This window comes from Myotis lucifugus, unplaced genomic scaffold, assembly GCF_000147115.1.
Source record: "Myotis lucifugus unplaced genomic scaffold, Myoluc2.0 scaffold_14, whole genome shotgun sequence".
Classification (NCBI taxonomy): domain Eukaryota; kingdom Metazoa; phylum Chordata; class Mammalia; order Chiroptera; family Vespertilionidae; genus Myotis; species Myotis lucifugus.
In genome coordinates, this window is record NW_005871062.1 from 7,173,337 (window position 1) to 7,200,139 (window position 26,803).

The 26,803-nt window shown below is 41.5% G+C and overlaps 1 long non-coding RNA gene across 1 annotated transcript; it reads right to left on the reverse strand.

Moving 5' to 3' along the window:
• Window positions 1-10,426: 10,426 nt before the first annotated feature.
• On the reverse strand, window positions 10,427-26,586 carry LOC111825113. Its single transcript, XR_002828219.1, has 3 exons — window positions 26,288-26,586; window positions 25,378-25,610; window positions 10,427-11,495 (listed from the first exon to the last, which is right to left on the reverse strand). It is a non-coding gene; the product is annotated as an uncharacterized LOC111825113 (long non-coding RNA).
• Between the last annotated feature and the right edge of the window lie 217 nt (window positions 26,587-26,803).

The window sequence follows — 26,803 nt, forward strand, 5'->3', positions numbered from 1 at the left end:
AAATGAAAAGTTGGACTAGATCAATTCAGAGGTCCCCTCCAAGTCTGGTCCTGAATGCAAGCCCTGAATTCAAATATTATAAACATGTCTTGTGGTTTGGTTCATGCGGAACATGTACATAATATCAATACGGACATTCATGATGCATTGGATGTCATGAGGTTTTTTTCCTCTTGTGTGGATAGTGGAACTCTTCAAGTTGCACAGATCCTTCTAGACCTTTACCTGCCTCCTCCCATGCCCTAGAACCGTGGTCGGCAAACTGCGGCTCGCGAGCCACATGAGGCTGTTTGGCCCCTTGAGTGTGGCTCTTCCTAAGCCTTAGGAGTACCCTAATTAAGTTAATAACAATGTACCTACCTATATAGTTTAAGTTTAAAAAATTTGGCTCTCAAAAGAAATTTCAATCATTCTACTGTTGATATTTGGCTCTGTTGACTAATGAGTTTGCCGACCACTGCCCTAGAAGAGCAATAAAGGCAATTGAACTAAGGTGTAGCAATTAATTTTTGTTTCTTTCCATTTTTTCTACAGATTTTAATTTCTTTTTCAATTTTTCTTTCTTTTGTGTGTGTGTGCGTGTGTGTGTGTGTGTGTGTGTGTGTGTCACACACAAGATAGAAGCCATAAATTCCCCTATATCCCTCTGGATAAGGGAATAAAAAACACCCAACTTCACATTGAACACCATACTCTACTGCCCAAGATACTCTAGTTTGAAATCCAAACTTGAATTTTTATTCTAGTTTGATATCTAAAAGTTGACAACCAAATTAAAAATTAAATGAGTTCAAGTTTATATTTACGACATATAAAAGGAAAGTTTTGAGATCACATTTCATTGTTACATATAAAAAGTGAAATGTTACACACTAATTGCATGCCTGGCACCTGTGTGGGAATTCTGCCCTCCAGCCAGGCTCAACCCCTAAATTCAGAGAGACTCATGGGATAGAGAGGACTCGAACCAAGGTGGGGTATCAGCTGGGCTGGGGAGAAAAGCAGGCTCATCCTGTGGTGCTGCATCATAGTGTTTATTGCTCTCAGAGAGGATGCTGATGGCTTTCAGGTGATGCATACTTGGTGAGCAAGCAGGTCTCTTGTCCACTAACAAGGCCATGACTATGGACTATTTATAATCTCACCTTGCAGTCCTGGAAGAATGGCATGCAAGAGACAATAGGATCCTAGGTACCAAAGCTTCACCAACCCTTCATCAACTTTGTAGAAAACTCATTTTCTTCTCAGATGAAACAGATGAATCATTCATTCATTCATTCATTCATTCCAGTGCCAGGATTTGGTCACAGATGAGACCTGCTCTTTGGAGAACTCATTGCAGGGAGGACCAGAGTGCTGGCTTTGGACCAGGCTGCCTGGTTTTTCCCTTCCTAGTTGTGAAAGCATGGACAAAATCAGTTAACCTTTCTGGTCCCCAATTGCCTTGTCTATGAAATGGAAATAATCACAACACAAATGAGTGCTGCCTGGCCCAAAGTAAGCATGCACATTAATCATTGAAATACAGCACAGGTGTTTTGCACGCTTTAACAGAAGTATATGGCCACAAATGATTAATGCTGGGGAGTTACAAAGGATTCCTGATCAGTTAGGGTTCCATCAAAGAAGCAGCACCACTACATAGGATATAAAATCAGAGATTCAGCCCTAACCGGTTTGACTCAGTGGATAGAGCGTTGGCGTGTGGACTCAAGGGTCCCAGGTTTGATTCCGGTCAAGGGCATGTACCTTGGTTGTGGGCACATCCCCAGTAGGAGGTGTGCAGGAGGCAGATGATCGATGTTTCTAACTCTCTATCCCTCTCCCTTCCTCTCTGTAAAAAATAAAAATAAAAATAAAAAAATCAGAGATTCATCATTGGGGCTCAGTCCTCACAATTGTAGGCATTAGCTAATTAGTCTATGTGAGACTGTTGCCTCAGAGCTTGGTGCTGGACTTGGAGTCAGAGGGGCAAGGAATTGGGAAGGAAATAGGCATGGCCAAACTGAAGCCCATTTCTGAATCTCACTGCTCCCAAGTGAGAGTGTTAGTGACCTGCAGGCATTCCCCTTGCTGGTCAAGGATTCAGAGAAAATGCAAGGGGAGATCTGGTAGAAACTAGAGGAGCTGAGGGCTCCAAAACAGGTAGATCAGGGACAACAAAGGTAAGACACCACAGCACACTATGTCCCACACCAATCTCTAAATCTTAAAACATAGTGGCTTTACTTCCATATTCCAAATATTGTGAAAAATGTCTCTTGTGGCCAACACTACTCTGCAGGGAAGGGGAGTCTGGGAAACATAGTTCCAGCTTACCTAAATTGACCTGGAACAAATCCACTATAGTTCTACAGAGGAAATGATGAAATTGGTTCTGAAAGAGTATTTGCCACAAGAAGAAAGGGAAAGGATATTCCAGACCCAATGAAAATAATGTGCCAAAAATAAAAGGTCTGGTGTGTTCAGGACATCCATAGTGGTTGCAGCATAAGGTGTTTTTGTTAAAAAGCCACAGAATCAGTCCAATATAATCATGAGCCACTGTAGTTTGAAGAAGTACAGATCTGTCTACTTATTGGGTCTAAATTTTCACTTTTAAAAAAAAGAGACTTCTTTTTCTAATGTCTTTACCACTATCTAGGCAATTAGACAACAGCATTGAAAGGAAATGAACCTGGGTTTTGTCTCAGCCTTGCCCCACACTCTATGGGTGACCTTGGACAATCCTTTCACCCTCTAACCTCAGTAACCTCATCTCTAGGGATTTGAATTGAAGTGATAGCCAAGTCTCTAGAGTCACTTTAAACTTTAACATTCTCTGTGTTTTTTGTTTTTTGTTTTTTTGGCTTTGGGGGGGGGGTGTTGGTTTTTTTGTTGTTTGGAAATTACTAGGAGAATAAAAGGGCACAGCAATTTTCACTGTGATTAAAGCCCAAACAGAAAATGTAGGGCCCTTTGCCATATCACTTGACTTTTAGCTCTAGGTTCTGGAGGCAGGCAGCCTCTTGTGGTTGTTCCTGGAGTCTAAACCTGGTCTACGTTATGTGACCAAGGCCAGGTCAAGGCTAAATTATATTTGTCTTAGTAGCAATAGCCTTGCAGTGTGCTGGAAGCATCTAAAGCTGTCAACAAATGTTGCATGAATGAACTTGTGGTATCTGGTCCCAAATGTTCCATAGGTTTGGGGACAGTGTATGCGCCACTTTGAGGAGACCCTACCAGCGGTTCTCAACTTGTGGGTCGAGACCATCAGAAAACACATATAACATATCCGATATTTACATTACGATTCATAACAGTAGCAAAATTACAGTTATGAAGTAGCAATGAAAATAATTTTATGGTTGGGGGTCAACACAACATGAGGAACTGTATTAAATGGTCGCGGCATTAGGAAAGTTGAGAACCACTGCCCCTCTTAAGCAGTGGTTCTCGACCTTGACTGCACATTAGAATCACCTGGCAATCTTTTTAAAATCCTGATTTCTGGGCCTCATCCTCCGGAAATTCTGTTTCTTTGTTTCTTTGTTATGGGGTGGGGCCACAACATTAGTAACAAAGAAACGGAATTTCCGGAGGATGAGGCCCAGAAATCAGGATTTTAAAAAGATTCCCAGGTGATTCTAATGTGCAGCCAAGGTTGAGAACCACTGAAGGGAGACTCTGAATTAGAAACAGGTTCTTCAAATTCACTGTAATCTTGTCCCGTGTCCCTGGGAGGATTACAGGATAGAAAAACTATGGAGAGAGCCAGGACAAAACCCTGATACATGTTTAAAGTAACATGAATTCTAAACAAAGAAACATCCAGCTGGCCTTTACACCTGTGCATATATTAATAAATAGCTCTGATTGGAATATTTCTAGATGTAGGTATACCGTCTCTCAAAATTATTGGGGAAAGTCAGATATTGCCCCACATTCTTTGCCTATTTTCAGAGATGTTCAAATGCTGATGCCCAAGGAAGACAAGGTGCTGTTCTTTGTGGAACCAAATAAAATGCTGATATATTTCATTTCTGTCCATTATGGAAAAACAATGTTGCTAAAATACAATAAGTCTGTATTCTATGGATGCAACTTGAAACTGTGGAAAATGTGGACTTTGGAGCCAGGAAACATAGCTTCAAGTCTGGGCATTCCTGATTAACAGTTGCATATACTAAGCAAATTATTTCATCTCTGAGCCTCAGTGCTTTATTTTGATAAAAGGGAATGAAGATACTAATTTATTAAAGATCTCAAGTGAAAATAGTATATATAACCAGTGGTGAGTGTTCAATAAATATTATTTATTTTCCTTATATACCTCAAAAAGTAAAAATATCTTATTTCTGAGTTTTCCTAATGCTATTTGTCTGTTATTAGTTTATTTGTTGGGTTACATGCTTGCCCTTGCAAGCAGACAAGTGATAACAGGCACAATTGCTTAAGGAAAAAGAAACTGTGGGAAAAATAAAACTGAATACATTATTTTTTTGCACAGGAGTCAAATTCTGGCTTCATATAATCACGTTCTATGCAGGGAAGGGCTCTGAGCCTTGTTTTCTAGACCCACAGGCCATGAAAGCTGAAAGGTTCTTAGAGGTTGGCAAAGCCATTCCATGGATGGGGAAACTGAGGCTCAGAAAGGGGAGTGAGTTGCCTAAGATCTTGTTCATGGTAAGAAATAGTGTGAGAAAGGGAATTGAAGTCTTCTGATTCCTCGTCCAGTAATAGCATATTGCCTCAGAGTCTTCTCTGATTCATCACTGGAATCTTGGAAAATTTCCTGTTCTCTGTCTACCAGTCTTTCCACAAAACAAAAGGCGGCAAAGGTAACTCACAATCCATACCTCACAGAGAAGGCTCAGGCTGCAATGAGTTCAGCTCCCTGGAGTTGGGCATGGCCATTAATTATTCATAAAAAACACCTAAATATTACAAGGGAGCTGCTTTGTAATTGTCAGATGGAAGGACCCTTTTTCCATGGGGATGGGAGAATTGATGGTTGAGTCCATTGATGTGTTGAATAACCTGGAATAAATCACTTACCCTCTCTCAGCTCCATTACACTTAGCTGTAAACTAAGGAATATGGTCCAAAGTCTAACTAAGCTTTCTTCTAGCCCTACTAGTCTAACTTTCTATCAGTTACTTCATATAAAGACCCAACCATGGGATGACTAACTACACTTCCCAATGCAGGGACCTAGAGCAACTTAGAATCACCACTAGGAAAATAAAAAGCTAATGAGAATTAAATTAAAAGTAGGAAAAGAATATACATTTCTTTTTAAGCACTGTTTATCTGGTCTATAATCCTAATTATGTAAGGACACACTAAGACCTCTTAATCTTTAATAAGATTTCTAAGCAATGTTTCAGAAATATTTCAGGCTTCTCCTTTCTCTTCTTTCTCCGGGCAGACGTGGACTTAATCTAAGGACATGTATTGATAGGCAGTGATTAAAAAACAACAACAAAAAAACAGGGTAAGTGGATCCAGACCAGGACTTGGGACCAGGTTTTTACTTTATTTAATTCCCTCTTGCATTATTACAGAATGGAGAGAGCCACCAGCCCTGTTCAGAGAATTGGTGGGGGGGGGGGCTGGGATGGGGTGGGTGGGTTGTCACTGGCCAGCTAGGAAAGCCTTGGCCTTGCTTATTCCACTTTGAGCCTCGGTTTCCTTTTGTATAAGAAAAGGGGGTTGAATTAGATGCTCTCTAAACTTCATTTAAGAGCTAAAATATTAGGCTTGCCTGGGTTTTCAGGGCAGAGTCACCAAATTAAGCTTCTCTTTGTCTCACAGCCCAAAGATCTCCATTTCTTCTCCCTAAAGGACCCCAGTACAGGGATTCTGTTTAATTCATTTACAGCTGAAATCTGTTTCCTTGCAATGAGTATATGCATTTTCATAATTTTATAAAAGCTTTCAATCAATAAAGCCAAAGGTATTCCTCAAGGAGCTGCAATTAAAGAAGCAAAAATGGTAGGGATTGGTGATAGAAAGGGAGTCGGGGGAGGTGGGGACTGTGGTTTCCCTTGAAATCCTACCAAGCACAAGCAGCCATGGCTCTGGTACCCTGAAACTGCTGAGTTGACAATGCCTTAATGACACCTGTTCTCTCTAGCCTCAGTTTTGTATGTTCTTACAAGGAATCCTTCATCTGTGAAGACAGGTACAAATTGATGTATCAATAGAGACTTCTTTTAAATATAAGCCTAATGAGTTCACTCTCATTTTAGATGGCTTGGGAAGTAATCTGTGGATGAAAGAGTTAAAATTTCACTGGCTTGAGCTCTGTATCAGGCAAACCTTCCCTGAACATTTGAGGAGTGAACATGAAAACAGAGATGGGCAAAATTCTTTAGGTTCAAAGGCTTATTTGGGAAAAGAACCCAAAAGGTTGAGATGCTTAAAAGCTGAAGCTTATCTGACTTATTTGGGCCGGGGATGGGAGAAGGCAGAGGCATTCATGGAGAAGACAGAACGTGATATGTGTTCTCAGTTCACCGTTGTTCTCACTTTGCCTTTGCTTTAATGCTTATGTGTATTTTGATGGGAAATGTAATACACATATTTTGAATCCTTTGCACTTAAACCTATGGAGGTGCTGGTTGGTGAGAGTGGCCCAGATGACCAGGTGGCTGCTAAAGAGTTGGAAATCCTTGAAGCAGAATTTCATCAAAGCATGGAGATCAGTCCTCTCCCCAAGTGCAGGCAGAGAATGAGACAAAAATAGGGGGTATCAGGGAGGCAAGCAAAGTGACCTGGCGGGACATGGTCTGTGACCCCATATAGAGGTTGGAGGACTGTACAGGAAATCCTGAAGTTGGGATTAGAAAACTGGAGCTTGAATCTCTTTAACAACCATAGTTTCCTCCCTTTTAAAGTGGACATTTTGATCAACAATTCTCACTCCTTGTGGTTGTGAAAATTAAATGAAATAATGCTTATGAAAGTTCATGGTTCTGCCCTTGGCACAAAGTAGACACCGGATAAATATTTTATTATTGCTTTTAATGTTTAAGTCCAATGCAAATTCTTGTTTCTTTATGTGTTTCCAGAACTGGTTTACCCTGTCTCCCACCCACAAACCCTAGTGTCACCCTGAAAGTGGCAAGAAGTGCGCTCTCTCTGGAAAACAATATAAATTGGCTCACATATTTTTTTCATACTAACAGCATGATTTCAAAACACTTGAAAAAACCAGAGCCAAAGCAAATTCCTTCTCCACGCCAACCCCACACAAACTTTTTAAACCTTGGAAATCAGACAAGAGAGAGAGAGAGCAAAGAGAAAAAGCCCAGCCTTCCATTGCTTCACATCATATATATCGAGTTCATTTCACAAACACAAGGTGCACAGTCAGAAGTGCCTTGGGCAAAGTTTGTACCTTCTTGAATTCTGACTTTTGTTTACCAAGGTAATAAACCAGTTCTCTGCTGCCCCAGGTGTAAAGCTATTATGAAAAGGCATATTTGTATTTCACCCCGCCTCAGAGGTACGGTATGTGGGACATCCTGCACTGTAAGAGCAGCCGGGATTTAGTATTTACAGAGAGAGGCACCTGAGCGCGGAGGGCAGTGTTGTCTGTCCAGCTGGGAAAGGCTGAGCCCCAGCAGACCTGGCCATCTCACCTTCCTCTTCCTCTTCATCCACCTGCCTCTTGGACACCAGCACTCACCCTCTTTGCCTTGGCAAATAGCCCAGCCTGCAGGCGACCCTCTGGGCAGACTTTCCTGCTTCTATTTAGACAAGTTACATCCTCTTCTCTGGCTTTTTGTCCTAGGTTTTCCTACCAACCCAATGCTGATACACTTTGTACAGCCAGAATAGAGTAGATAAATACCGCAGCTGCAGAAACTTTTGCTCCAATCCCGGGTCTGGAAATATCCATGGCCTTTCTTCCCCCTCCTTCACATAGTCTGTCACACCCCGATGGGTTATCTGAGGCCTGGGATGGGTGGGAGGAAACTTTCACCCAAATCTCTGACTGAGCTAAATGGCCTGGAACCCACTCTAAATCATCTACTGAAATCTTGGCACGGGAAGGAGGAAAGAATGTATGGAAAAGGGCAGACTGAGAACTCCGGGGCCGTTCGCATGGGCCAGTGGGAGAACTGCTGGGGTGACTATGCCTCTGGGCAAGTCTGGCAGACCAGCCAGAAACTTGCACTAAGACACTCGGCAGCATGACACAGGCAATTCTCTCAGTCATTATCAGACCTTGGCTAGAAGTGGTGCCTCCCTTTTATCTTCTGGAAGATGATTCTAGCTTCTTCAGTTTCTTCAGAACTTTGGGTTCCCATATGTCCTGAGCCCCTACTAGGTGCAGCAGCTTGAGCCAGCAGCTAAGGCAGCATAGGCACTCCATAAATACTTTTGAACAATCTATTAATTCCAGCTTTGTTGCTTGACAAAGATCTTGAGCAAAATAACTTCTATGAACTCAGATTCATCATCTGTAAAATGGGAATCATAATAGTAATTTTCTTTCAGAGTTTTTATAAGGATCAGGTGAAGAGCCCTGTGTAAACTCTAAATTGTTGCACAAACATTGCTACTTACAACAATGTCAAACTCCTCCTTAGACCCATGCTTCTAGACCATGCTTTGTCAATCACTGTCTCCCTCATGCTGCCTGGAAACTCAGTATGAAACACACCCACTGAATCTACAAAGGTTTAGGGTCAATAGAAGGCAATGAGAGCACAGAGATTAATATAACCCTTTCCTTAGGGAGCTTAGTAGGAGAATGAGGATAAGAAACAAATATCCCATCATTGAATGCATAATTACTGAGAGCTTAATATTTAATCATTCAATAACTATTGAGGGCCAATTATGGACAAGGCATTGGGAATTCTTGGCTGAGAATTATTTCAGTTAGGGTAGGCTAATATCATGACTCAACACAAAACATATTTATTTTTCATTCACATAACAGTGCAAGATAGGTATGTAGGTTGCTGGGGCAACTCTCCTTCATGTAGTCATTCAAGAGCCCAGGTTCTTTTTGTCTTGTGCCTCTATCATCCCCGAGGGCCTTGTCATCATCTGGCAGGAAGAAGAAAGCATGCAGCAGTGTGCATGGGAGGTGTTCACAACCAGGCCTGGAAGCAACACTAGAGATTTCCACTCGTGTGCCATAAGGCAAAGCTCTGTCACGCCCAACTACAAAGGAAAATGGAATGAGCCTTATTGTGTTTCCAAGAAGAAGAAACAGATTTTGGTGAACATCTAGCCAACTTTACAATAATATAACAAGTAACAAGACAGGATCCCTACCTTCAAGGAGCTTAGAGTTCGAGGAAAGTTATGATAAACAAACATACAACGAAGATAATTTCAGCTAATAGCAGGTTCTCTAAAGAAAATAAAACAGGGGAATGTGATGGTGGCTCTGGGTGAGAGGGCCTATTTTAGATGGGAGATAGGGTTATCTGAGCAAATGACAGTTGAGCTGAGACTGGAATGAAAAAAAAAAGTGATCAATGAGGGGAGAGGCAACGGATGGGGAGTCCAGTAGAGGCTACAAAATACAAGTGCCCCAAGATGGGACTTGCCTATCAAGGTGAGAACAGAGCAAAGGCCTCGGTGGTGGGGGTGCTGTGAATAATGGGGAGAACGTTATGAATAAGGCCAGAGAAGTTGGGAAAGGGCTTCAAAGCCATGGTAAAAAACAATTGGGTAAACAAGTTTCAAGATTCATGGTGATTGATGTAGAAAGGAGGTATCTGCAGATCTTCGGCTTACACTTCCTCAAATCCATTCACTGCTTTCCCCCAGCTCTGTTCTGTTCTGTACTGTAGGAGGGCTGACCCTGTGTATCCCAAGATCCTATGTCAGCTGTCTTCCAGCTGGTAACAGCCAATGGGAGGCACTGGCAGAAGATTGGAAGGTAGGAGAAAGGGAGAAGCAGGGTATCTCTCTCTCTCTTTCCCTTTCTTCCTCAGGCAGCTTCTACAGCAGGGCTCTGTCCCTTCATGGCTCCAGCTCCTACTATACAGGCCCTTCATGGTCCAGGTTCCACTTGGTGACCTTCTCTCTTTGTCCCTCTAGTTCAGCCTGGTAGCAACCCTTGCTATTGCTAATGGTTGGACTGGCTTCCCAATTTCAATCACCTGTGTGGCCAATAACCTGAATTAGATTTCCTGTATTTAGACACTTAGAGTGGCTTCCATTTCCCTGGTTGGACCCTGATGACGATGGATAGGTACAAGGTACAAACCACATACCATGGGAATGTTCCCTCAGTCCCTGGTACCAGGCCTGGCATATGGCAATTCCACAGTGTCTGTCTTGTTTTTGTTTTTGTTTTTTTTGTGTTTTTTTTTTAGAGAGAGAGAGTGTGGAAGGCAAAGAGAGAGACAGAGAGAGAAACAGGAACAGAGAAACATCAATGTGAGAGAGACACATCGATTGGTTGCCTCCTGTCCGCTCCCTTACCAGGGCTAGGGATTGAGCCTGCATCCGAGATACATTCCCTTGACTGGAATCAAACCTGGGACCCTTCAGTCCACAGGTTGATGCTCCATCCACTGAGCCAAACCAGCTTGTTCTCAAGGTTAGAGTTCAAATGTGTCCTACTGGCCTAAAACCAAGGAATCTCTAGGAAAGATCTGTTTTCATGCCTTTTCCAGATTGTAGAGACTGCCCACATTCCTTGGTTCATGCCCTCTTCCTCCATCTTCAAAGCCAACAATGGCAGATCAAGTTTCTCACAATGCCACCACTCTGGTTCTGACTCTTCTGCTTCTCTTTTCCCTATTTCAGACATTTGGGATTACACTGCGGCCACAGGGTAACCTAGATGGCTAATCTCTATTTTTTTCAAGGTCAGCTGATTAGCCAGCTTAATTCCATCTGCAATCTTAACTCCCCCCTCCCCACAGGATATAATATATTCACAGGTTCTGAGGATTAGCATGTGGACATCCTTGGGGAGTCACTATTCTGCCTACAGCAGTGACTAACAGAGCACATACGTCAAAATGGGGAGAGGGCGGTTATAGAGACTTGCTACAGGAAACAGTAGCTTGGGGCATTCTACTGAACACAGTAAGAACTCCATGTCTGTGAACTAAGATGAGGGGCTATCGTACTCTGGGGAGAACATTTGTGTCCTCTGGTTCGGGGAGTCTCTCCAGAGAAGCTTGAAGCACCGCTTGCTGTTGGAAACCCCTCTGAGTGTGCTCTTGCCTGCCATGTCTGGGATGCAATGCTGGGATGCAGCTCCTGTTAATCTCTCACCCAGGATGGCACGTAGGTTTCTTGTTTTCTCAGAGAAAGGTTCATTTCAGAGTGGGGAGTGGGTGAAGGCAAACTGTTGGATGAAGCACATGAGGCCCATCAGTTCCAATTCAGGGACAACTGGAGTTGATGCAGGCATGCCATCCAAATATAATCAAACGCCTCCTGTTGCCAGACGACATGCTATTCAGTGGGGGATGGTGGGGGCTGTTGTGAATCGAGATGCCTTCTGTAACTTTATCAGATGGGTACTGGGAGGAAAGAGAGGGAAATTCACTTTACTGGTAAATAAACTTCCAAACTGTAGCAAATTCCACAATAAGCAGGGGGGCGGGGGGGGGCAGCGCATGCTCAGAGTGGCAGGATTTGTGACAGTGTAAACCCATGGGCAGCACACAGCACCAGATCCCAAGGAAAATCTTGGGATCCACTCCCCCACTTGTGTGTGTGTGGAGTGGGTGGGGTGGAGAAATGAGTCTGAAGAGGATAGAGTTTAGGTAAGTAGAGAAAAGCTTTCTCTCTTTTGAACTACATTTTATGGAAATGACTTTCTTTAAACTGCTTCATTGGAACTGGAGTTCCACCACCCACTCTTCTCACCTCCTAGACCAGCACCCAAGAGCAGAACAAGGTGAGAAAGACTGCCAGGCCTGATCTGGGAAGAAGAAGGAGCCTGCCTTTAGGGACATTGGTCTGGGGTTAATGTCTTAGTCACTACAACCCAAAGGCATGCAGACTCTGATTTCAAGTTCTGAGCTTCTTGAACTACTGTGGGGTACTGAGAACATCTCAGGGAAATCTTTTGGACAGTAACCTGTTAAGCGATTGCATCTTAGTTGAGTCCCTCCAACTACCTTTGTCATTTGGGAATGCTGTGTCATTCTGGTTATGTAACTGGGATAGAGGTAGTATAATTGTATATTTTATCAGCACAGAGATGTTACATTAGGGACATGTTTCATTCTTGTAGACAATTTTTGGTTCCTGAGAACCTTGAAGGATTAATGGCTATTAACTCACTCAAAAAATGTTTAGCAGTAGGCATAGGACTCCTCTCCAAGGATATATGGGAGGCAAGAGCTGGAGAGAAGCTGACTTTGATGCTTTCAAACTTTGTACCTTATGTATCTGTTATTTATTCGAAAAATAAATATATTATAAAATATACAGAATCATTATGATCTCAACTATATACAATCAGCAGGTAGAACAAGGGGACTACAATAAAATTTAATAGCACTCGACTTGCTCTGATGATATTATTTGTCTTACCTATGATACCTCTGCATATCTTCTATGCCAGTGATGGCGAACCTTTTGAGCTCAGTGTGTCAGCATTTTGAAAAACCCTAACTTAACTCTGGTGCCGTGTCACATATAGAAATTTTTTGATATTTGCAACCATAGTAAAACAAAGATGTATATTTTTGATATTTATTTTATATATTTAAATGCCATTTAACAAAGAAAAATCAACCAAAAAAATGAGTTCGTGTGTCACCTCTGACACGCGTATCATAGGTTCGCCATCACTGTTCTATGCCTTCCTCAATGAGCAATATAAAAGATATTTTCTGGGAGTGTGTCCATGCAGCATCCACTTACTCCACTGCCATCTTATTACTCAAAGATATTTTCAATGATTTAAAAAGTTGCATTTTTTAAACAATCAAGGAAGCAGTATTTCTTATGCCACTGCTACATTAATCTAGCTGATAAGATAGTCCCCGCCCCTATGCCTTTTCCAGTTTCTTTTCAGTTTGCCAGTGAGTGGGCTGCATCTCTAAGTCTGATTCGTGGATCTCCTGTTGTTCACTCAGTCATAGTGAAACGTTGTGCGTATGTCACCCTTCGTGACTGCTGGGTTTCGGTTCAGTTAACCTCCCTGTTATCACTGTCATCTCCACCGTCATTCAGCACTGTCTCACACTGTCAGCCAGCAAGCTTTTCTCAGTTCAGTGCCATAGGAGTTTTTAAGCACTTGCAACCTTTGACCATGTGCTGTGGGGGTGTGGAGGTGAATCCAAACTGTTCTGCTCCCTGAGATACTTCCTCTCTTGAAGGGAGAGCGTATATATGGAGTTAGCTTGGTCTGGAGCTAGAAAGCCGTGAGGGCTGTAAAAGCTATCATGACATATTATGACTGTCAGATGGGAGAAACAGGAAATGAGTGCTTCAAGGAGGAAACCTTTCTTCCTTCCTTCGATCCTCCTGAGTTCTTCGCTTGTGCTTCCTCTCTGGTCTTTATCACAGTCTGCAGTGTGTCATGTCCTTATCTCAGTCTTTTTTATTGCCTACTGTGGCCCGGGTGAGTGCCATAGTGCAACAGAGATACCAAGAAAATGCTACAGAGCTTGGAGGAAGCTGAGATTAATTTCATTCTGGAGGCAGAATTTGTAGAGGAGCTAACATTTGATCAGACGTAAGGGATTGATGACATTTAGATGGCAGAGACAGAAGACAGAATAACTTAGAGGAAGAGCAGGGCAACAAGGATGGGGTTGCTGTGTAGGGATGAACTTATCTAAACTTTAGAGGCCACATCTGTAATGTGAAGTGGACTCTGAGGCTCAGAGAGGTTAAGCAGTATGATGAAGGTCACACAGCTTGTCAGAGGTTGCTGCCAACATCAAGTAGCACCTGGAATAGTAGAGCTAATGTTTATATAGCACCCACTGGGTGCCCATGCTCACACAGCTAGTAAGGAGTAGATCCAGGGTACATGCTCAGGGCTCAGAAGTGAAGGCCTTAGCCACTATTCTATATCACCCTCAAAGGATAAGAAAAATGGCCCATATACCAAAGCATTCCATTATTCCTTATAACTTGAACCTGTCCCTCAAACCCCAAATGTTGTTGATCTTTAATTCTAGGTTGTTTCTGAGCTAATTAAGCTTCCCAGATAATCACCAGCCTGTTGACCTGGTACCTAGTCTGCTTGCTAAGATGTTACTCTAGGGGTGAACTTTCCCACAACTGGAGAATTTAGTTCAAACCCTGGACCCAGCTTGATTTGGCTTGGCCTAAGGCATTGGGAGAGCTGCCTACTCTAGGCCTGACTGTGGCTGTAAGCAGAGCTCCTTGACTCCAGGCAGCATGCAAAAGCCTCTCTCAGTTCTGAAGTTCTACGATGGGGAAAGACATGAGCCACATAGGCATCTTCCAGGTTGATAACCTTGTTGAAGAAAGAATCAGCGTAGGGCCAAGTTACTGCCAGGTATGTGAACAGCCAAATGGGACATTCTTGCCATTGCCCAATGCCATGATGCCTTTTTTTTCAGGAGACCTTTCATTATTACTGGAAAAATGCTAACTCATGGCCTAATAGAAATCAAGTCTTGGAACTGGCACTGTGGCAGTGTTCCCTGAGAATGTTCTCCATTATTTGTTTTCATTACTGCCGTGGTGGTACCTTCAATGTCACCATTACTGCTCTTGACAGAAAAATGATCTAGGAATAAAGTTCCTTTCTATGCTCTCCCAGGGAAAAAAATAAACACTTTAGAGTGATAACATGCTATTTGTTTGTGCGTTTTAGTTCACAGTACTTTCACATATTGCACTTTCAGTCTTCCTAACAAACTTTTGGTTGTGTGTGTGGAGGTGGGATGATGGGAGGAAGGTTCATGGAGGAGAAGCATTACTTTCTTTGGATTCATGGGGACTCTGAGGCTCAGAGAGTTAAGCAATATGATGAACATCACACAGCTTGTCAGTGATAATATAGGGACACAGATGCCAGTTTCCTGCCTCCAGACCCTATGCACTTCTGACATTTCTGAACTCCCAGAAACATGGTCCTTAGAATTGGAGGGAAGTCTCAGCCTGATTTCCACACCCTCCCAAGTTCACCCTTAGCTATATTATTCTAAGCAAGCATGTCAAACTCGCGGCCCACGGGCCTCATGTAGCCCACAATGAATATTTTTGCAGCCCAGCCAATATAACAGTATGTAAGAAATGTTTTAATAAAAAAAGAAATTTTGTAACTTAATTTTTATAATATCCTGTTATACATAATTATTAATAACGACATAATGTTCGCTAATGACTGATTACTATAATCGTGTTCCATTCATTTCCCTTATGGACCTTACACGCAGGTACACCATTTCTCTCCACTAATACTAGCAGCGAATATTTTAGCAGCCAATTGCCATGTCATTAGTCTTGGACTGACTTGTTTAGTGTGCACAACAGGAAATATTTTGCTTTCAGAGAACAAGAAAAATAGGTTTATTTGCGTTAAGCTTATTAATTTGTGCAGTTATTCAGTGTCTGGTAAGTTAATGTTCAAGAAAAAATATTAATTTTTATTAAAATATTCTATTATTTTATGTTAATGATTTCTCATTTATTTTAGCCCTTTGTATTCAGCATGTCTCTATCGAAATAAACTTATGTTTCTATAAAAATTAAAGCTTCTGTTTTTTTGTGACCCACATAAACCTAAACCTTGTTTATTTGGCCCTTTACCTTTGAGTTTGACATGCTTGTTCTAAGGAATTTGTCAGTTTCTGTTGGGAATGCAACTCAGGGCTCAGACTCCACAGGGTGTAGATTTTGCCCCCAGAGAACAAACAATTAGCAATGTCTGGAGACATTTTAGATTGTTACAACTAGGGAGAGGGAAGTGGATGGTACCTGCATCTAGTTTGTAGAAATCAGAGATAGTGGAAAACATCCTATAATGCACAGGAGAGCCCACTATAACAAAGAATTATCCAGCCTAAGACATTAACAGAGCCGAGGGTGGGAAGCCCTGGATTTGATTAAAGGAAAAAAAACTCTTCAATTCCCAGATTCCCATGAACATAGAGGGTTTTCCATGAATGTCTTCTTTTTCAAAACAATTATAGACAAAATGCATGCATTTTTCTCCTCTGACCATAATGATGATCTGCCAAATATGTCAGAACTCAAAGGGGAAATGAGGCCCAGAAAAAAAGAGGTAACTGCTCAGGGTCACCCAGCTAATGTGTGATAGGGAAGGAACAGCCGGTTCTCCTGCCCCACCTTGAAAGCATTTTCTATTTCATGATGCTACATTCCCCTGCTCACTAGCTCTGCTTTGAGCCATTTTCTGACTCACTGACTTAACAAATGTTGTGATCTGAATATGCTCACTAACACAGACCTGCTTACTGAGTATTCTAATACAGAATGAGGAGGCGTGAAACAACCTAATGGATCTGAGAAGAACCTCCTTGATTCTGCCTCATTTCTCTTTCAGTCCTCAGGGTCCTCAGACCCAGGCCCTTAGCACAGATGCTGGGCAAAGGGGCTTGTCCTCTCTCCTTAGGAGACAGAAGCTCAAAGATCTCTCCTGGAAACGAAACTGATACCACCTAAACCCTCAGATTTCCTTGCAGGAGGCATATTACTGAAAATACCTAGGTTTCTTGGAACTGACAGGTTTTCTTTCTCTTGATTTTTCATAGCTGGTTCTGTTTGTTTTTCACTCAGCCAGTCAGTGAAACTGGGTTGGTCAGTGAAACTTTCTAAGGACTGTAGGTTTCACTTTCAGGGTCTGAAAGTTTAGGTTTGGGCTTTCAAAAGCCTTCACAAAGACAATTAGGGTGTTCAGCATTCTAGGTCAAGAGTGAATTTAAAACTGCAGGAACACAAAAAAGGCTTAGTTTTTATTGAGTAGATTGATTTATACAAAATGTTTATTTAACACGTGCTCTGTATTAGACACTGCAATGGCAATAGAGATACAGCTCCGAGCAAGACCAAATGTTTCCTTCCCTTGATTCCTTACAGCCTGGCTGGGAAAGTTAGTCAGTAAATAGCTCCCTTCTCCCTGCTGCCGCATCCCCTCCTCCAAAAAAACAAAAACAAGCAAACAAAAAAAAAACAGCCTTTATTTATTCTCTTATGAAAATACTCTCAGCTTTTTTTCTTTGTCAAATTTCTTTTCAGTCTTCAAGGGTAAAATCAAATGCCAATCCATTAAAAAAAAAAACTTTTAGAGCCCTAACCGGTTTGGCTCAGTGGATAGAGCATTGGCATGCGGACTGAAAGGTCCCAGGTTCGATTCCGGTCAAGGGCTGTGGGCCTGCGATGTTTCTCTCTCATCGGTGTTTCTAACTCTTTATCTCTCTCCCTTCCTCTCTGTAAAAAATCAATAAAATATATTAAAAAAATACTTGTAGATATCTCCCTAGGCAATCAGGAAATGCTTGTTAAGTGTATCTTCAACCTCTTCTCCAAATGGCTACAAAACCGTTCAGCATTTATTGTGGCTTCTTGTAGGGAAGCAATGTAGTCTGGCTGTTAAGAGATACCTGTGTTCAAATCTAAATTATATTATGTACCTACTGGTGCCTTGGGCAGATTACTTAGCCTCTCTCTGAGCCCAGTTTCCTGGTCTGCTGTGAGGACATCATAAAGCCTCCACAGTACCTGTCATGTGGCAACTGCTCAGTATGGATGAGCCTAACTGCCAGACAGTAGGCTCTGTAATATGGAGGATCCCAAAACCCAAGTGACATGGGCACTTCTTCCTAGGAGGTCATAATATAAGGGTAGACAGCAAGGTCACAAAATGTCTGCAGAAGAGAGTCCACACATTTACTATAAGAAGTATTTGAGAGCAGGCAAAAATTAATTCTGAATAAGTGAACCTGATTCTATGCAAAGTTCTTTGAATGAATAGAATTTAAACTAGACTTTGAAGAGAGGACAGGGTCCTCCAGGCAAATCCTGGCAGGCAGGGGAGTAGGGAAAAATGTGTGTTGGGTATTCTCAGAAGAGGATGTGGCTTACCCAAAAGCAGTGAGTATAAGAGTACTGGGTATGGTCAGGCGTTGTGTACCTAAAGAGTGGGGTTCTAGAGGTTAAGTGAGGGGTGAGAGGAAGAAGTTTTGCGATTGAAATTAGATGGAATAAGGGGTGATTAGCAGAGTTAATTGGAAAAGTAGACCCAAATTCTTAAAGACTTTGAATGCCTAATATAAAGATTTGGACTTCCCCTTGAAGGCAAAAGGCTCCCAAGGTTTCTTTCCTACTTAGAGGGATGGCACAAGCCAATCAGATCCCTGCCATCAAGAAGCTCACAGTCTATTCAATGAGAGACAAGTGGAGAATGATTGCTAAAACGATGTAATGAATGAGATGCAAGAACCATGAAAAAATAAAGTGCTATGAGGTGCAGAAGAAAAAACATCTAAGGAGGAAGCCTTTGTGAGAAGAAAGGAAGAAATCTAATACTGAGTGTTCCCCCACCATTGCAGTCCCACACTGTATTATACTTACCCTTTAATTTTGTATCTCTTCCTCTCTGGACTGTTAGTTCCTAAGGGTCCAGATACAGTGAGTATCTACATTCAACAAACTTTCAAAAATGTTGCTTAAAATGAAATATTGGCGATAACTCTGGGCATAGCATGTACAGTGGATTGGAAAGGAAGACTATTGAGGCTGGAAAACCACTTAGGGAGTTTCTACATTAGCTCAACTGAGAGTTGGTGAGGCTGGAAAAAGAGCAGTGAAGTGGGCATGGAAGGGATGAGATGGACCAGAGATAGACACAGAGGAAGAAAAAAACATCAGGAACTGATTGAAGATAAAATGGATGAGAGAAGAGGTGGGGTCAGAATGTATACAAGATGTAGAATCAAGGTTCTCTGAAGAATAATTATGCCATCAGCCTATCAACCCAGAGCAGAAGAGCTCAAATCACATGGACACAATATAAGTGGGAATTCAATGAATACTTGTGGAAAGAATGGATGGATGGATGGATGGATGGATGGATGGGTCTTCAACATTAATCCGGGAATTATGGACTCATTTATTATTAAAACTGAAGGGGAGTTTATTTATCATCAACCTTCTCATTTTATATATGAGTGAAATGAGGTAAGATGGGGGAACCGAGTGCTTTTGATCACACAGCTCCTAAGTGATAAATTTAGGGCATGAAATTAAATATCTGGATGCCTAGGCTAGTGTTCTTTCCAGTATGTTATATTTTCTTCAATTCTTAAAAAGAATTTCAGAGGAAATGGTATGCATGAATATCATATCCCACTTGTAATTTTTTTAAACTAAAAGCGACATTGGAATTTCATTTCCGTTTCGCTGATTAAAATAGGAATTCTGAAAGTCATGAATATTGATCAAGGAGTCCTTGCCTTTGGGGCCAAATTCTTCCAGTGGCTGTTACCTTCTACAATCTCATCTCCCCAGACATTCTTCTCTGGCCCACCCAGATCCACAACTTGCAGCTGAAAAATATGGGGTGTTCCCTGGTGAACATGTGTGGTAAAAAGGCTAGCACCATTCTGAAGGCACTTCCAAGAGTACCTTCATCACTTTGCAAATGTGATAATGACTTTTAGATAGCTACCTGGTAATTTAATCAATCAATATCTATGAGGCACAACTCTAAAAGTGCTACAGTTTTCCTTAAATCACAACCAAAAAATCCTATTTGTTTTCCCCATTTTTATGTATTGAGTGCCTCTGGTGTGCTCCTCAACACATTAGTTGTCATGGAGGAAGAGATGATAAAAGAAGTTTAAGATATGATCCCTTTTTTAATGGGTGTGAGGAGACTCATGAGGAGAGGATACTCATATGAAAGAAAAAAATCACAATAATTTATGCTGTAATAACTGTCTCTCTTTGGTAACTTTCAGGCATTAAACAACTAATAGAGTGAGAGAATCTCAAACTCAGAAGCTCAACACTTCACATTTCTTTTAGGAATTTAAGGATGATTACAGCATCCTAGCCTATATAGGTTATCAGTCTCTGATGTCAGAGAACTACCTTCTCACTTTCTTGTCTCCCAGGGACAGTATTATGGTGGACTAATGAATCAACTAATAAATTTAATGTTGTGAAGCTGAGTGCTAGGAGAAGGGACACTACACCTAGCCTGGGAAGAGCTATCCAGAGCCTCCTTACCTGTGTTCTCTCTTCTCTCTAATTCCTCTCCCACACTGAACCAGTTGTTCAAAGCTACACTCACATCATGCCAGGCATCGTCCTTAATATTTTCCGTGCATTACCTTATTGTCTAGCGACAACAGATTTGGAATCTTGGTGCCAGCATTGCCAACACTGAGGTGTGTGTTATTAGACAACTGATCATTCTCTCTGTGCCCTTTCTTCATCTCTGTAAACGATGAGGCAGTTCCAGAGGGAGAGCAAGTGTGGAAGAGGCACTCCATGTCAATGGCCTGTTACAGTGTGAACTAACCTTTATAAAAGAAGTGATATAGCCATAGCCAGTTTGGCTCAGTGGATAGAGCATCGGCCTGGGGGCTGAAAGATCCCGGGTTCGATTCTGGTCAAAGGCATATGCAGTCTCGATCCCCAAAAGGAGCCATGCAGGAGGCAACCAATCAATGATTCTTTCTCATCATTGATGTTTCTATCTCCCTCTCCCTCTCCCTCTCCCTTCCTCTCTAAAATAAATAAAAATATATATATATATATATATATATATATATATTTTAAAAAGAAGTGATGTAATTCCCAGTAAGATTTATAATGTACATAGTCTTTGATTTAACAACCTAACTCTAGGAATCTAGCCTATAGAAATAATAACAAGAGTACAGAAGGGTGCATGTGCAAGGATGTCTGCGGCAGCATCATTTGTAAAAGCACACAGGTGAAATCATCATAAATGGCTATCAACAGAAAAATAGCTAGAAACTTATGTTATATCTGGTCTATGGACTAGAATGCATATGAGGTATGAAGTTGGAAGTTTTTTCACAATATATTTTTAAATAAAAAACAGATCAGTATGTAAGGCATAATTTCTTTTCCATAAATATGTGTGTGAGTGTACATGTATATCTATGTAGAGAGAGATATATTTGATTTAACTTAGGAAACTAAGTTGACTGATAAATGCTAACAGACTAAACGAAGAAACTTTAACTTCATTATGTAATTTTTTAAAAACTTCATAAGGGCAATGTTTAATTTTTTATCCTTTTAGAACTTTTTAAATACAAACTCACATCTGCCTTCTAGGGAGGAGGATCTGGGTAAACAGGAGGCCCTTTCCTTCTTGGATTGCTTACCATCACCAAGAGGAGGCCTAACAGCAAATCTACTGTGCCGGGGACAGTCAGTCTAGAGGGATGAAGACTTAAGATGAGAAGAAAGACAGAGAAAACCTACTGAGAAGGTAGGAGGTTTGGGCGACCACAGGAGGTAAATAAATCAATGAAAATATCCTAGTAGGTCTCTTAAGAGAAAAGGACTAACATATTTGGTTCGAAATTATTGGAGTTGCTGTCATGTCCTTTCCTCTGTGTCCAACCCCAGGCATCCTCCAACAAACATACACTCACATACACTCACATACAAAATTTAAAAAATAAAATAATGACAAAGATGGCTTTCATCATCTCTAAGCTCCCTTCTGACTAAAATGCTGGTGACTTTGTACCTTTATAGTGGCTGTCCTCACCTGGCCCACCTCCACCCCACCCTCATTTCTCCCAGGCTGCCTGTCCCACCATTCATCCTCCAGATGAGCCCTGCATTCCTACACCTTCCAGCTCTTCTCTGTGCCTCTCTTGGTCTAGGATCCCTCTACTCTCTCTGCCTCAAGGACCCTACACAACCATTAAAGCTATGCTCAAATGTGCCCTTCCTAAAAATCTTGCTTGTCCTCAAAGCAGAATTAATTAACATTCCCCTCTGAGCTCCTTCTGTTACATTGGGTAGAGGAAATAGTGTTGCCATCACTCTCCCCCCACAGCCCAAATGTGTTTGCTTATCTCCTGTCCTCAGCTTCTAACACAGTGTCCCACACATTGTAGATGTTCAAAAATTATTGGTAAATACTGAATTAATGAATGAATGAATCCAGCTTTTGTCTAGCTTTGATTTCAAAGTCCTTCCTGGCATTGAAGCTGAAATCTTTCTCCCTATAAAATGCATCCAGTGGTCCAAGATCTATGGGAACATTCTGCTCTAGATGCCTCTTGCTCTACCCACAAACATGTCTCAGGGTCATTCCATCAGTTGTATATACCAGGCTGTGCTGGTCCCTGGAGTGTTCTTGAAGCCTGTTCAGATTCCTAAGGTCCAGTTTTTCCAGGATGAGGGGTGACATCTAACTGAGTTTGAGCCAGGGCCTGCCAGAGAGGTGGTATCTGGGCCAGGGGAGGTGACACTGGCACAGAAAGAGGGTTTTTCTCCAGGTAAAAGGCTGATTTTGCCCTGCGGGTGATGGCCCTTTAATAGCATAAGGTTCTTGTGAAAGTCCTTGGCCTGGCCTGGCTGGGCACTGAGAACTGGCAGTGCCAGTCCTGGCAAAGAAAAGCCCCACCCAGGTTCATTGATCTGTTTCTATCCTCCGACAGACCCTGGGCAGGAGTCAGCACATTTCCTCTGTGTACAGATCTTCCCTGTGCCAGGCTCACAAAGACAGTTACCTGAGCTGAGCAGGTCAAGCAGACTTTGAGTTGTCCATGTCTTGTGTGTGTACCCACATGCCTTCATTGTTACTCCACTTCTCTTTTCTCTCTCCAAATGTTTCTCTTATTTTCTTTCTAGTTCTGATTTTCTTTCTTGATGTCTATGTCTTTTTCTTTGTCTCATTGCAACCTTCCTTCTTTCCTTCCTTCCTTCCTTCTTTCCTTCCTTCCTTCCTTCCTTCCTTCCTTCCTTCCTTCCTTCCTTTCTTCCTTCCTTCCTCTCTTGCTTCCTATGTTTATTTCTTCTCAGTCTTTCTTAACTTCTGTCTCTCATTCTTACACCCTGAGTTTAGACTCTTCCTCATTGTCCTGTCCACAAGGACTTCCTTTCCCTCCTCATCCTCATGCCATCTCCTCTTCACCAGCATTGCAGAAGCCTCCCCTTTGCTCTCCTGCCTGCACTGTTGGAAGGAAGTCAGATGACTTTTTGTATTATCTCCCCCACCTTCTCCTCCAAGGCTCTGAGCAAAGAGGCCACACAGTCTCCCACTCTACGCAAAAATTGTTTCAGGTACCACCCCTGGCGCCTGACCCTTACCAGGATTCTCTCTCAAGGGTCAGGTTGACCAATGCTGATACACAAAGAACAAACCCGGGCCCCTGGCCAAGCCAGAGGGAGGTTGGCTCTAGGATGCCCTCAAGCTGAGAAGGGCAACCCAAAGAGCAGTTCTTACTCTTTCTCCCCATTTTCTAAGTCTGGGCAGGGTATCTCTGGGTACTCTGGCCACCTCTGGGTGGTCATGAATAAGTGCTATGAATTTACAGCCATAAAGATGTAAGGAGATCTGCCCATTCTATACCCTTTCCTGATTCCTCATAAAAGTTGAAATGAAGGCCCCTGCTAAGCTCATCGCCACTCTGAGGGGCTTCTAGGACATGGTGTGGATACAGATGAAGTGTCTCTTTCTTCCATTAATTTATTCAATTAATGTAATTGAGCAGTAGCATCTCTGGGTTTGGGAACTGAGATACAAAATGTTTCTAGTTCTCAAAGACATTATGACTGAACAGAAGACATGGATCAGTATACAGGCAAATTAGAAAAGCTTGGATAATTGCTAAGGACAGTATGGATAAGGTGTTGGAATATAAACAGACTAGCATATGTAAAGATACAGAAAAGGACATTTGAGTCCTTAATTTTTGCAGAAAACAACAATAAAAGAACATTTGTGTACAGTAGTCTCCCCCCTTATCTGTAGGAGTTACATTCCAAAACACCCAATGACAGTACTGAACCAATATATACCATGGGTTTCCCTATACATGCATACCTATGATAAAGTTTAATTTATAAATTAAAGTAGGAAATTTCACAGTTAGATTTGTTCTTACCATAAATCTTGGACCTAACATACATGTTTTTCTTTCTTTATTAACTTGAGAACTTTCACCTTTTCACTGAAAGGAAGCACTTTACAGCTTCTCTTTGGCATATCTGACTTGCCAGCATCATTACTCTATTGCTTTGGGGCCATTATTAAGTAAAATAGGGGTTACCTAAACACAAGAACTGGGATACCATGATAGTCAATCTGATAACCAAGATGGCTACTGAGTGACTAATGGATGGGCAGTGTATGCATCATGGAGACACCGGACAAAGGAATGTTTCACACACCAAACAGGACTGAGCGGGACAGAGGGAAATTTTATCATGCTATTCAGAACAACATGCAATTTAAACTTTATGAATTGTTTACTTGTGAAATTTTCCACTTAATATTTTTGGACTGAAGTTGACCACAGGTAACTGAAACTATGGAAAGCAAAACTGTGAATAAAGGGGGACTGACTACTGTATATGCAAAATGCTCAGGAGAACTGTTACTAATTATAATGGGGGGGAAGTATGAAAAAATGAGCAAAGTCTTAACAAAAACTAATGGTCAAAGATTTGACTTGCTTTCTACCTCCACAAAACTCTACTGATATTTTTATTTGAAGTTGATATATGTTCATCAGTCCTTAAGTCCTGATTCCCCTTAAGCCCTGATTCCAGATCAGACATACTGCAGACAGAAGAAGAAAGACATGGTAGAAAGAGGATTTAGAACCAAGAGGTTGAATCATAGTTGTCTTTAACATGTCACTTTGAACAAATCCCTTCTCTGTTAGCCTTTATTCCAAGGCTCCATAAACATTAAAAGTGATGTTGTTTCCCAGACTGATAGCCAACTGGTGGGTTCTGTCATGACCTTGCAACTGACTCTTCTGTGTCCTCCGTTATCATTCCTGAGTTCCTAAAGCAACAGTTTTTTGGGGAAGAAAGTGTGGGGTATATTTTCACACATTTTATAAATGAGGAATAGAAAAATATTTCAGTCCTACACCTCACCCCCAACCTACCATTCACCACATCTTTCCAGTCAAGTAGATGGAAAGAGGCAGATAAAAGACTTGAGTTATATCTTAAAAACAAACAAACAAACAAAAACTGTATGGAATGAAGCAGGAAGATAAGCCAGTTCAGCTCCTAATTTTAAGATTGGGGAAAATTAAGCCCAGAAAGAAGAGTGGCTTAGCCAAGTTCACATAGCAAGTTAGTGATACAGCTAGAACTCAGAGCCCTGCGGAGCCAGCTGCCAGTGCTCTGTATTACACTCAATGTGTCCACATCTCTGCCTCAGTTCCCCAGGTGCCCCATGACCAGTTTCTCTCCCCATTCTGATACCTGTTGCCCACAGTAAGGCTCCATCCTTCACAGAGATAGCCCATATCCTACAGAGCACATCAGGGCCACTTCAAAGTGTGTCTTGGTGAGTTCATGAGATCTGTCACCCTTCTTCCAGGTGGGTCATTGAGGCTTTCTGCAACAGGCAGGTGTCCCATTGGCAAACGCCAGCATTGCTTCATGGAAGTGGGTTTCTGCTGACAGTCTTGAGCCATAGCAAATTCTCTTCTTACCTAGACAGAGAATGGGTGAGATACAATATAGAGGTAGGGTAGAGGAGATGGAGACCTACTTATTTCTTTGCTAGAGGACATACACACTTCCAATTTCAACCAGAACAACATGTATAGAATCACAATCCTCCCTCCTAACCCTCAGGAAAGAAAACTGATTCTTTATCCATAGAAATAACATGACTGACATCAGGAAGGGTGAGAGGAAGTCAGCTTTGTGGGCATTTATATAAATAATAATTTTCCACTGGGAGCTGTGAATTCTCCTTGTCTTTTCTATTTTTAAATGTTAATTGCTTCTAATTTTGTTTACATAGGCGGAGCTAATGAGAACATAACCATTGAACTTAACATTTCTGTTTTTGGACACTTGTGATTTATTTTTGCACACATGCACCAAATTAATGCTAATTATTTTAAAGGATCAGGGTTTCTATTCCAAGAGGGATGACGACAGAATGTCAGTTTGCAGTCTCTAAGCATAATGTCCCAATTATCAATGCATTCCAGACCAGAATGGACTTGGCACCTTCTGGAAGGGATTTGGCTGCACTTTTATCAGCAAGTCCATGGATGTAGTTTTATTAAAACTTGCTTTCTAGTAACTGCTGAGTATGCCTATACTTTCCTCTGTCTCAAGGGCCCTTTAGTGCCATATCAGAATTCCAAATACCCACCTTTCCATATCCAGGTACAATACTTCTCTCTTAGAGTGTTTTTTGATCTTTTTGGTGGAAGATAAATGTTACTTCTGTGAAATTCCTAGAGTTTGTTGCTAATTCTTTCCTCAAAGCACTTTCTACATTGTATTGAAATTATTTATTCACCTCTTATCTCCTTTGTGCTTATAAGCCTCTTTGTGACAATATCTTATCTGAGTTATCTTTGTCCCCACTGCATGTTAAACTTCTCCTGTGGCTTGTATATATTATTAAGTGCTTTGTGCATTGATTCAATTGAGGATTTTTATACCTAATATTCTACCTGCCCCAATAAGATTTTAAGGAAGGTTTAAATAAATGTATATGAAACAAAAGAATAAATACATCTACACACAAAAAATGACCAAAGTCTATAATAAATTATATTAATAATCTGACTTATCTGAATAAGCCAAAGTTTAACTCATACCTAGAAAAAAACCCAAAGGTCTGTGCTGTGAGAGATGGTTGGAGAATAGTGACAAAGGATTT